Source organism: Triturus cristatus, chromosome 3_2 (genome assembly GCF_964204655.1).
Source record: "Triturus cristatus chromosome 3_2, aTriCri1.1, whole genome shotgun sequence".
Taxonomy (NCBI): domain Eukaryota; kingdom Metazoa; phylum Chordata; class Amphibia; order Caudata; family Salamandridae; genus Triturus; species Triturus cristatus.
Window position 1 is genome coordinate 77153694 of NC_140584.1, and position 13049 is coordinate 77166742.

At 46.6% G+C, this 13049-nt stretch overlaps 1 protein-coding gene across 2 annotated transcripts in view; it reads right to left on the reverse strand.

Annotated features, from left to right (window-relative positions):
- JHY (junctional cadherin complex regulator) overlaps positions 1-13049 on the reverse strand; it is a 369313-nt gene that overhangs the window by 180792 nt on the left and 175472 nt on the right. The gene's annotated exons all lie outside the window — the stretch shown is intronic.

The following is a 13049-nucleotide window of genomic DNA, read 5'->3' on the forward strand; positions in this document are numbered from 1 at the left end:
GCAGCAAATCCTAACTTAACACGAGAACAAAGCACAAACAAAATAGCAAAACATTTTCATTTCATCATTAGGCCTTCTAAAAATTGATTTCTGTATTGAAGTGTGAGATTCTCATTTCAGCGAGTCGATGTCCCTAAATTTCGCTGGACAGGAGAGCACAGGTTGGTGGGTTAAGAGAAAGGCTTATCAGTTTTGACTTTGTGTGCCTGACACTCGTGATTGATTGTGATTATTCTTTAGTTAGATGGTACTGTGTTTTCGGTACTACAAAGTGAGGGTTACCCTAGGAACATTCCTTGCTCTCCTCACTGATCCATTTGCTTATTTTTTGTTTGTATATTCGGTATTTTTGCCACACATTTAGCTTACCACAAAATGGGGAACTGTGTATTTTGTCATCAGTTTTCAGCAATCATAATTCTCTTAATTTCATGAGGAGATTTTAGTGGATTACGGCGAAAGCCTTTAGACCAATAATTTCAGTGTCAGATTATGTGCTCAGGGAAAGTAGAATCCATTGCAGGTGCATTGAATGTATTGCAGAAACGTTAAGATCTGAATGAGAGTTTCATAAAACACTCTACTGTTTTACGTTTTATTTTCTACAATATTTCTAAAATGAATGCAAGATTGCCTTATCAAAAGTCGTAATTGGGCACTATGGAAGAGTATACAACTGAAGAGAAGCTAAAGCATGTAATAAACATAAAATGTAGTCCCTAGTAGATAAGATGTTTCTGTGCACTGCTATGTCCCCAAAGCTTCTGGAGGCCTGGCAGTCGGCTCTGCGCCGCTCGAGGCCCGGTTGAGAGGGAGGTTGCGGGACCGGTCGCAGAGCCATCACCACCATCCCTCGTTGAAGTCTTTGTGTAAGTCAAAGCAAAAAAAGAAGGCGAAGAGGCACCAAGGCTCTTCGCGCTCTCCCCGTCTGTTGGCCGACGCGACGAGGGATGCGGAAGGTAGTCCTCCAGGTCTGCCCGTGGAGCCCGTTGGGCGGAGTCTGAGCTTCCCCCCCTTCCCGGGACCTGGGGCGACCCTTGCCCAACTTCGTAGTTTTGCTAAGCCCTCCACTCCATCTTTCGGCAGCCCGACTCTGTTGGCGCGCCTTCGGGCACAGCAGATTCTGCCAGGGGATTCTAGGCCTTCAATGCCGGCGGCTTTGGCGCTGCAGGTCCACCAGGGATCCAGGCCTGGTCTGGATTGGCTCCGGTCGACCTTACGACACCTCCTCCGGCGCTGAATCCATTCGCGACACCTTTGCCCCCTACGATGCCGGTTGTGTCCTCAACCAACGTCGACCCCAGCCTCCTCCTCGACATGGACACGGAGCCAGACCGACGTCGACCTACGCTGGTACCGGTGCCGAGCAGTACTTTTGTGCCTCTGTTCTTCCCTGGTGTTCCCTTTCACTCCGAGTGGGAACCAGAGGAGGGTGAGGAGGACTGGGAGGGGTCTGTGGACCCTCTGGCAGACCAGTTGGAAGAACCGGACTGGAGAGAGGAGTTGGGTGAGGCCAGTGGTCTGGACACTTCTCCAGACCTTGGCATGCTTTCTCTCCATACCGTGGCTACGGAGGAGGGTGGCTCTTAGGCTGTGGTGTTGCGTAGGGCGGCTGAGGCCTTGAATCTTGAGCTTCCTACAGTGGCGGTCAGGACTAACCTCCTGACTGAGGTGCTTCAACCGGCAGCGGCGTCTTTGGAGCCCCTGCTGCCATTCAATAAAGCCCTCACGGACACCTTCTGGGCGCGTGGTCCAAGCCCGGCACGGGGGCTCCTGTGGATAGGATCATTGCCCGACGCCACTGCCAGGTTACCCTATTTCTCTCTCCCAACACCCTACCCCCGAGAACTCGGTGGTCCAAGCCTCGACTTCAAAGGGCGCATTCCCTACTGCTCCACCTGATAGGGAATCCAAGAAGCTGGACCATTTTGGGAAGAAGATGTTTTCTTCTGACAGCTTAGGACTGCGGTCGGTGAACACCGCATGTCTCTTGGGCTGTTACTCCCATTCTGTGTGGGACACGGTCAGCCAGGTGCAGTCACAGTGTCCGGAGGAGGCCTGGGCCGTGCTCTCCCGTGAAGTTGCTGAGGGTAGAGATGCAGCAAGTTCGCCATACGTTGTGGGCTGGACACCGCCGACTCGCTAGGCAGGACGATTTCAACGTCGGTAGTCCTTAGACACTATGCCTGACTGAGGTCCACTGGCTTTTCGGGTGATGTCCAATCATCTCTTTTGGACATGCCCTTTGATGGCCATTGCTTGTTTGGTGACAAAGCGGACAACGTACTTGAGCGCTTTAAGGATTCCAGAGCTACGGCCAGATCCTTGGGCCTCGCTACCACCCCTCGCCCCGTGCAGTCTGCTTTTCGCCCCTTTTGTGGCTACGGAAGGGGTGCTCCGCCACATTCCGCCCAGAGCCAAAGGCCTGCGCAAGCTCTCCAGCCTCTTCGCGGCCGGGGACGTGGGACCCAGCGTCGTGTGGCTGGTGGCCAGCGGGTGGGCCAGTCCACCAGTCCCCCCCTGCAGCAGCCTCCAAGCCCTCCTAGTCCGACTTTTCAGGGCCACCAGTTGCCAGTGGGCAGCAGGATCTGCCATCACTTCCCCACTGGCAAACCATGAGCCATCAAGCGAGTCCCTGTGCCAGAAGTAGGTCGTGGATGTTATTCCCACCACTTCCTGGTGCCCAAGAAGGACAAAGGCCTGTGTGTTATCTCAGGGACGTCAACCGCTTCCTCTGAAAGGAGAAGTTCAAAACGTTGACACTAGCTCAGGTCCTGTGTGCCCTCGACCCTGGAGGCTGGATGGTAGCGTTGGATTTGCAGGATGCCTATTTTCACATCCCCTTCCTCCCTGCCCACCGGCGTTACCTACGGTTCACGGTAGACCACAAGCATTTTCAGTTCACCGTGCTCCCCCTTGGCCTTCCCAGCGCCCCTCGGGTGTTCACAAAAGTGATGGCGGTGGTCGCAGCTCATCTGCGCAGCTCAGGGGTTCCAGTCTTTCCCTATCTTGACGACTGGCTGTTGAAGTCGAGTTCGCCCAAGGCTGTCATCTCCCACCTCCAGACTACGGCGGACCTCCTTCATTCGCTGGGGTTCACTATCAACGTGCTGAAGTCACACCTGATTTCCTCTCAGGAGCTCTTTTTCATTGGAGCAGTTCTGGACACAGCGCAGTTTCGGGCCTATCCTCCCTAGCAGCAATTCTGGGATATTCGGGCAATGATTCAGATCTTTCAGCCTATATCCCAGGTTTCGGTCAGAATGACCCTGAGGCTGCTGGCCTTATGACCTCCTGCATCCTGCAGGTGCACTATGTCAGGTGGCATATGCGGGCTCTGCAGTAGGACCTAAAGTTCCAGTGGGCACAGCATCAGGGGAATCTTTCCGATTGCACCCAGATCTCGGAGGGCACGGCACACCAACTGCGGTGGTGGCTTACAAACCAGGATTGGGTCAACGGCATATCCCTCTCCCTTCCCCAACCGGAGTTCACAGAAGTGACAGATGCATCACTTCTCGGGTAGGGTGGCCACCAGGGGGTGGCACAGATCAGAGGGCTCTGGTCTCTGTCAGAGTCCGACTTCCCATCAACCTTCAGGAGCTCCGGGCGATTCGTCTTGCACTGAAGGTATTCTTTTCTTCTGTCAAAGGAAGAATGGTGCAGGTGTTCACGGACAACACCACCGCCATGTGGTCCTGCAACAAACAGGGCAGGGTCGTGGACCCTATGTCAGGTGGCTCTTCACCTTTGGATGTGGCTGTAACGCCAGGGTATGTCCCTGGTGGTTCAACACCTGGCAGGTTCTCTGAACGTCAGGGCAGACGAACTCAATTGCCGGTGCATGATGGATCACGAATGGCGTCTTCGCTCGGAGGTGGTGCAAGGTTTCTTTCAGCAGTGGGGAGAATCTTGGTTAGATCTATTCACCACCGAAGAGAATACGCAATGTCAGCAGTTATGCACGTAGGAATTTCCAAGGTGGCATTTGCTAGGTGATGCTTTTTGTCGCGAGTGGAGTTGCTGTCTACTATACGCCATTCCGCCTATATCAGTTCTGCCCAGAGTGCTGAAGAAGATCAAGCGCGAACGGGCCCAAGTCATTCTGTGGGTCCAGACTGAGCACTAAGAGTCTGGTATCCCGAGCTCTTGAACTTGGCCATCGATCCTCCGATCAGTCTGCCCCTTTGGGAGGATCTTCTGTTGCAGCAGCAGGGTCGGTCCTCCACCCGAACCTGTCCAGCCTCCACCTCCTTGAGTGGAGATTGAGCGGCAACAGTTGACAGCTTTTGACCTTCCTCCCGAAGTCTGTAATGTTAACTTGGCTGTCAGGCGTCCCTTCACCAAAACGGTATACGCCTGTAGATGGAACAAATGTGTGGCATAGTGCACAGCAAAGGCTGTGAATGTCCTTTCTGTCCCTCTTTCAGAGGTTCTCCTCTTCATTCTTTCCTTGGCCCAGCAGGGCTCTGCTCTGGTCACTCTCAAGGACTATCTTTCAGCCATATCAGCCTTTCTTTGCCTTCCAGATCAACCTTCTCTTTTCAAGTCCCCTATTGTAAATCGCTTCCTTAAGGGCATTACTCACATGTTTCCTCCTATTTCTTTTGCAATGCTCCAGTGGGACTTGAATCTTGTTCTGACTTACCTTATGTGTGCTTTTTTCGAGCCGCTACATTACTGTCCGCTAAGACTGTTGACATTTATAACTGCCTTTTTGGTTGCCATCACCTCTGTGCGCAGGGTAAGTGAACTTCAGGCTCTTTCTTCGAAACTTCCTTTCCTGGCTGTTCATCTGGACCAGGGTGTCCTTCGCACTAGGCCTTCCTTTCTTCCCAAAGTGATTATCTCTTTCCAAATAGGACAGACCATCACTTTGCCCACCTTCTTCCCGCCGCCGCATTCTTCTAAATAGGAGGAGAGGCTCCCCGTCTGGATCTAAAACGTGCGCTTTCATTCTATCCGGATCACATAAAACAATTCCGGGTGAATGGTCAGCTCTTTGTTGGCTATGTGGGTGCAAAGAAAGGTCAGGCCGTGCAAAAGAGGACCATCTCTCGATGGGTTGTTCTTTGCATCAAAATGTGTTATTCCTAAGCGAAAAAGGAACCTCCAGTAGGGCTGGGCGCCCATTCCACCAGGGCGAAGGCAGCCACTACTGCTTAGGGACGTGGAGTCCCCCTTCATGACATCTGCCAGGCAGCCACGTGGGCTTCATTGCACACGTTCACCAAACATTACTACCTGGACAGCCAAGCCCAGAGAGACAGCGTCTTCGGCTGTTCAGTGCTCCAGGACTTTCTGGTGTAAACTTAGTTAGCAGACCCACCTCCGGGGTTGGTACTGCTGAGGCATCTATTCTAAGGTGAGGAATCCATAACTAATAGTCTCTTTCAGATGATCAAGTTACTTACCTTCAGTAACGATATATCTGTAAGAAACATATATTAGTTATGGATTCCTTACTGCCCCATGTCACCTACCGACACGCAGGGGTACTACTCTAAGAAAAAAATTATACGGATCCAGTCTGACGCCTAAAGGTAATTCTAAGGTATGGAATCCATAACTAATTCTCTTACAGATATATTGTTATCGAAGGTAAGTAACTTGTCCTTCAGATTGCATTGGGAGCCATTTCAACATGCAGGAGAAGAGTGTCTGCTTGATTCAGGAGGAGGCAAGGTTTGGACCCTCATTAATGTTGGGAAGATAAACAATTCTCTTCCTCACCATGTAGTTACTGAAGAGCTCAAAATGGCTTTTGATTATTGACCTTTCAGAAAGAGAGAAGGTTGAATCGCTTCCCTCTGTTGGTATGGCAGTGGGGACCTGAGGTGGGTGTTACCTATCTTGTGGTAGCTGAGTGTTGATGGGAGGAAGGGAAAGTCAAAAAGTGATTTCACAGGGCCAGCTTGACTTACAGAGTGGACAAAAGAGGGGAAAGAGAGGCCGAATTTGTGTATTTGGCAAATTTCTTGAGGAGTTGAAGGATCAATTGGGAAACATAGTGAGAGGGATACTGTAGTAATCAGGTGGAAATAGAGGCCGTGTAAGAGTCAGTGACTAACACTTGCCATTGAGTCGTCCGGAAACGAAGCACCCAACAGTAATCAGCTCTCGAGAGACCGTGCTACAAGGACAAGAGGGTGATTCAGTCTCTCTAGCTCCAGTCCTGAGCTTCCACAGGTACAATGGAGGCACCATTACTACTCAGTCCTGGCTTCTGTCTTCAAAAAGTAACCTTCAGCAGAAGCGATCTGCTTGCTGTGATAGGTGACCTGAACCGCTTCAATGCTCCTCCTTTCCAGGGGTGTAGCTACCATTGATGCAACAGGTACAGTGGCACCTTGGCTCAGGGCCCTAAAGAGCCCATTGAACCCAAATAATTGCTATATTTTACTATCCCAACAGCAGTCAAAGGCACTATTTTCCCTGCTTCCTTCTGGGACCAAGTCAAGCAAGCTACGATACTGCTCCTGTCATACGTCCCCTGCAATCTGGGCAACCTCAGCCCTGTGGGTGAGAGGGCTATCAAGTCTAGTTTTTTTACTCTGTTCATACCATAGTATGAATAATCAGCACCAGTGTGATTCATAAATATACAAATGGTAAAAACATGCGCAGATAGGATCCATGTTTAAAACAAGCATTATTAATACCAATAGGTTTTACACACACTCAAGTACTGACAACAGCATTACAAAATACCTGCTGTTGTGAAAAATAGATAGAAAAAGGATTGTTCTTGTATACAATGTATGGATAAGGAAAAGAATTAAGTGAGTGATCACACAATGTACTTTCAGATGTAAAAGAGTTCCACACACATTTCAGTGGATGCGGAAGGTTCCACCCAAACAGTCAATCGAAAGAAAGTGAAGATAAAATACTCCTGTGGGCTGATCCAAGATGTGAATGGCAATGTCTTGAGCCAACAACTGTAGGTTCTTAAGCCAAACAAGTCTATGGCTGAAGAAGGCTGAAACAAAACCAATAGTAGCATGTGTAAAATATAATATATTGGCTATGAATGGGGCAAGCTCCAGTACACGTGAAACATATGAAGAAAGTGTCGGGTAGAATGAGGAGATCGTCATACAGTGAGTTTCACTCAGCTGATGGTAAGCTCAACACAGGTAAACTTTCACTAGGTAGTGAAAGGTGAGACGACATGGAGCAAAGGCAGTGTCTGGGCCACAGTTATATAGTAGTGTATGAAGCCTAAGAGATTTTGAGGAATCTGTGGTTTTGAATAATTGCTTGATATTAGAGGCCTCTTAATTTTCTACCATCAAAATCCACTCTTTGCTATACCTGTTTAATCCTCTTGATTTCTATGAGGTTTGCAGTGGCTCCACCACTCTTCAGTTCATATGAGCACAATGATGAGTGCATACATGCAAAGATTATAGCTTAATCATAACGGTCTTTGAACAAATGTGTAATTAGACCCACTTTGTATCAAGTATTTACGACCCTCTAATATGAATACTACCTTACTAATATAATGTTCTCCTATTTCTCCGATTTAGTCCTAGGTTCGTTCTTTGTAATTCTTCAGAAACAACCCAGAGAGCTTCGCGAGCTGCGCCCTCGGCTTGAAACCATGACAATGGGGTTTAAGCCCGCGTCATCAAGACAGCAGCTGTTCCATCGAATGCTGCTAGCGTGCACCCTACGTGTGCGACTGCATAAATCGTTGCAGTTTCTGGCTGCACAGTGGTTAATTGTGCTACCGTAGGGCCAGACTTGACTGATCCGCGTTCTCCAGATTCTTAGCTACACCCGTGAGCGAATCTACTAATTAAGATTGCCATGTTGGAAAATGACTTAACCTTTTGTGTGTTTTGTATAAGAATTGCCTCTAATCTATTTTGGGCTTCTTACTGTTGTTTATCTTAATAGAGAATCCACACTGGATCTTGTAGGTATTGGGCATTGCACCAAACCTCCTGTGAGATGACTACATGGTTTTTCCTCCCCCTCACACTGAATAACTTAACTCTGGATAACCGTCCTGGTGCCAAGGTAAGGCCAACCTATGTTTGACTCTTTATCCATAGTTGCCAATTACGATATCTTTTTATGTATTCTAAATGGATTTTGTTCTCTCACTTAGGTCTCTAAACATAGGGCCCTTCACCCTGGGGAAGCAATACTTATGATTTATAAATGAACCAAACTAGAGGCCATTTACATAAGGTGAGACGTGCGAATGGCTTATTTATCACACTATTATAAAAAATTAGATCTATTCACCTCATTGACACCTATTATCCTTTATTGCACAAGCCATACTTTCAGTTTTCTTGTCCTGATGAAGACCCGTGGTGATGTTAGATCTGAGCACATAACATAATTGGGTCGAAATGGCGATGTTTACTACAGGTGTTCCATATCACGATTAAGCATAACCCACATCCTAACAGTAAGGACATACGCTTGAATCTATTTGAATCATCCCTGGACACCATCATTAAATCATTTTTGTATTTTCTGAGTAATTATTTAATGTCTTTTGTATATAAATGTTTGTATCTGCACCCATTGTGTATCTTGTATGCATTATTCTTTGCAATTATTTGTATATGTTAAAACAATAGTCCTGTGTACTACTATGAGCCCGCATGGTATATGAATATTAATGTAACTCATTATTCTTTAACAATCTCTGGTGTTGATGACTTAATATATATATATATATATATATATATATATATATATATATATATATATATATATATATATATATATATATATATATATATATATATATATATATATATATATTTTTTTTTTTTTTTTTCTTTTCTCCAAATGACGCGGCACTCAAGAGCATCAGTTTAAGCTTTTTATTAGGAACACTCAGACCAATAATTTGGGTCTGGATCCGACCCCTACGCAGAGCACCCGCGAATGAGCGCGCAGGATCGTCTTGGATAACATTGTGGCAAATATATATATAGATACATATATATATATATTGTTTAGTTATTCATCAGTTTGATTTCGGCCATAGAGGTGGCCATTCCTAATTAAACAGGGAATTAAATGTATTAGAAAGAAATACCCTACAGAACCAACTATTCTCGATTACCCCATTAGCCATAACAGGCCAATTTCTTCAAGCAGCGGTTCGATCCAGGAGATCGATACTTTAAGACTAATTTATTTGTTGCACAAGCAGATTGATGTATTATGTATGATTTCATATGTTTTATTGGCTGTTTTTTATATGATGCTATATGTATTTTATTGCTATTCTGCACATGTTTTGTATTACTTTTATGGCTGTTGGCAGCCAACTAAAGATGATTCAGATTTGTTCACCGAAAAAAACAAAGGTTACCGGAATGTTTTATGAGACTCAGATTTCACACGCACAAAACCCTAGAAATTCAGAAGTTATAGTTACCTGAGCTTACTATAACTTAAGCCACCACAATGCATGGATGATATCCTCAGTGATGTTATTTGATATTTCATCAGTGATGTCACTGATCATGTCAAGAGTAATGTCATGTGTGAGGTCATGAGCAGTGCATTGTGGTGGCTTAAGTTATAGTTAGCTCAGGTAACTATAACTGCTGAATTTCTATAGTTTTGTTGGTGTAAAATCTGAGCCTAACTATAATGTCCCTGTAACCTTTGTTTTTTTCAGTGAATTTCCAAGTTTTTTAAATTGTATTTCGTACCTCTAACGTCCCTGTAACCTGTGGGTTTTTTGTGAATTTAGAATTTTTTTAATGTTATTTCATCACTATAACGTCCCTGTAACCTTTGTTTTTTTAAAGATTTTCAGAGTTTTTTTTAACATGTAATCTCCTAACTGTAACCTGTAACCTGTAACCTTTGAGAGTGGGAGTATGGGTGGCTGTATAGGTCAGTGGGTGGGTGTTTGAGCGACTGTGTGGGTCTGTAAGTGGGTGTGTGAGGGCCTGTATGGGTGTGTGAGTGGGTATGTGAGTGGTTTAGTGGGTGTGTGAGTGGCTATATAGGTCAGTGAGTGGGTTATGAGTGTCTGTATGGGTCTGTGGGGGGTGTATGATTGGCTGTATGCGTCTTTAAGTGGTTATGTGAGTAGCTGTAGGGGTAGGTGACTGGGTGTGTGAGTGGCTGTATTGGTCTATGGGTGTGTGGGTGTCCTTATGGGTGTATGAGTGGGTGTGGGAGTAGTTTGGAGGGTGTGTGAGTGGATTTGAATTGGTGAGTGAGTGTGTTAGTGGCTGTATGGGTCTGTGAGTGGGTGTGAGGTAGCTGTGTGAGTGGATTTGTAAATTGCTGTTTAGGTATGTGAGTGGGTTTGAGAGTGGCTGTATGGGTCTGTGAGTGGGTGTGTGGGAGTGTGAAAGACAACATGGATGTGAGAGTGGCTGTGTGTGTCTGTGAGTGGATATGAGAGTGGCTGAATGGGTGTGTGAGTAGGTATCTGAGTGTCTATGTGGGCATGTCAGTAGCTGTGTGAGGGACTGGGCCATACCACAACCTCACCTGTCTGTTTATCCAACAAGAGTCCACAGTTTTACACAAAATTTCTTCCTGACTGGAGAACTTTATACTGGTTAATTAGTAAGTGCTACCTAATGGTTAAATGTCTAGTACCTATTGTTCACTACAGCTGCATAATGGACTACAAGTCAAACTCTCCTTGTGTGTGTTTCAGAAATGTGATTGTGCCTTGTACCTCTTTATCCAAAAATCTGTGCTAACATGAATCCTCCTATAAAGAAGACAACAAGACTATAAAGAGGTATATCTCCACCAAACAAGACTCCTTCCTTTTAACTATATGAAGTAAGTGCTTCTTTGTTTGGTGGGGATGTCCTCATATTCCTCGACATGAAGAACCCGTCATCAAAATTGAGTTGGCGGGCCTTTGGTTATGCTGGCCATTATCCTGGCAAAAGGCGGGAAGACCTTTACATACTACTAAGGTAGACGGGGAGGGGCCAAACGGGCAGATCTTCTAGTTGAATTGCACATTTGCATACCCATAGTAATTTAAAGGGAGAACCATGGACTCTGCTCTCACCAGTACAGGACAAGAAAGAACCCACATGTCACAGTCACTACAGATTGCGCTACAATAGATCAACAATGTATTCACCTCCACAAAGAGTTTCAGATAGTCTCTCAATATGGAATTGCCAAGAAAACACACTTGCTTTGCCATCATCAAGCACTGGAAGTTAGAATAATTTGTCTTTTGCAGAAGTGGAGCTTCAACTGGGGCACCTGCTATGTTTATATTTGTAAGTGCTTCCAGTTCAGGTTTAATTTCTGGGAAATGAGCATCAGGGCCAGAACAGAATCTCACCTGCCTGTTTATCCTATGAGAGGTCACTATTTTGTATGAACTGGGCCCACTAGAGGAGCCCCAACATTCCTGGGGTCCCTGCCGGCTCCCCACCTCCAGCAGAAGCCTGCATTGCTCCTGCACACAGAGATCAGCCAAAAATGCTGCTACCTACACACGGGATCAATCCTTTCATCTGATTTCCTGGCTGCTTGACAGTGGGCAGGAAAACAGATGAAAAGTCTGCTCCCAGCGAGCTAGAGCAGTTTTCCTGTCCCCGCCCACTGGGAGCGGACTTACTGTTTGCACTCACTTGGCCCGCCAAGCAACAGCAAAATACTATGTCCTGTGGGTAGGCACCTCAGGACATAAGGAGCTGGCAGGACACAGGGCCATTAATGGCCCCAGGAGGGGTGCCGTGCGATCCCCCTCCAGCCGTCCTCCCACTTAAAATTTGCCCATGTCCCAGGGAGGTGGTGGGCCAAAGGGCCGAATATGGCCCGGGAGGGGGGCTGTGTGACCCCCTCCCTCTTTGATAAATTCCCTTCGCCCAGGGGAGGTGGTGGTCCCCGGGGCAATTTTAAAGAATGAAGGGGGATATTACTATTTATATTCTACACACGTTGACAGATTCCAATAGCTAACAACTTAGGGTCTGAATTTGGTCTTGGTGGGCCAAGTCCCACCATCGCTTTTTGGTGGTCTTCCAGCCCGTCACCTTGGTGGTCCACCAGCCCAATTCCAATGCTGGCTGGGTACTCGAGGGAATACCGTTGTGGTCCCACTGGGTCCGCCAGGATCTGTCTCCAGCGTAGAGTCGTCAGAGGCTGAAGCATCTGTTGGAGGGAGTCCGGCCATGATTCCCACCATCCAGATTACAAAGTGCGTTTTAGTCGAGGCAGATGTGGCGGGGCAACTGCCAAGCTTGGGTCAGTGGAAGCATAGAAAAAGGGGTAAAAACTCACCATTTTTCGGGATCCCACCACCAATTCCGTTTTCCATGCCATTGTCCAGGTCCTCACTGTGCTGATGCTACTTGACCACGACTCTCAGCCACCCCGTTGTCGCTGAATTCTAAGGTAGGCTTTTGTGGTGGGTGTGCAAGTACAGGCAATAGTGTGTACATGTTGTTGGTGTTCAATGCTATATGTGAAAAATGATGAGAACACATTACCTATATTTATATATTGACATATACACAACATATTTGTGTATTGAGATGTAAATGAGTAGTACTTATCTGTCTCCATGCCACCATTGCCCCACTACGTCAGGACCGCGCTACCTCAGCGCAATACCGCTGGCCTGATAGCACCTTAATACTGCTAGCCAACAGAAAAGGCCGCCGCGGTGTGCTGTCTATTGTCACAACATCTAAATAAGGCGGGAGGGCTACCGCCATCTCGACGGACTACTTGGAACCGCCGCCATGCTTAGTTACAATTCAATGTGCCCCTTACAAAGTACAAGTACATGGTTTTCAATCAAGCTACATAGTTTCAAAAGGTCACTGACTAAGGCATATCGCAAATAGAAGAGTCACCCCGCAGATCAGGCACTCCTGTTTATATTTAAGAGTAAGCAGGCTTTTTATAGGAAAGCAATATAGAAAGACATACAGGAGGGATGCCTTCCAGTGGCTTCAACTTCATGGAACCTGTCAGTTAAGAGACATTAAAACATTCTGGACCCTTATTAACAGCTTTGAGCATGATCCCCTTAATTCAAAGTCATATCAGTACCCTTCAAT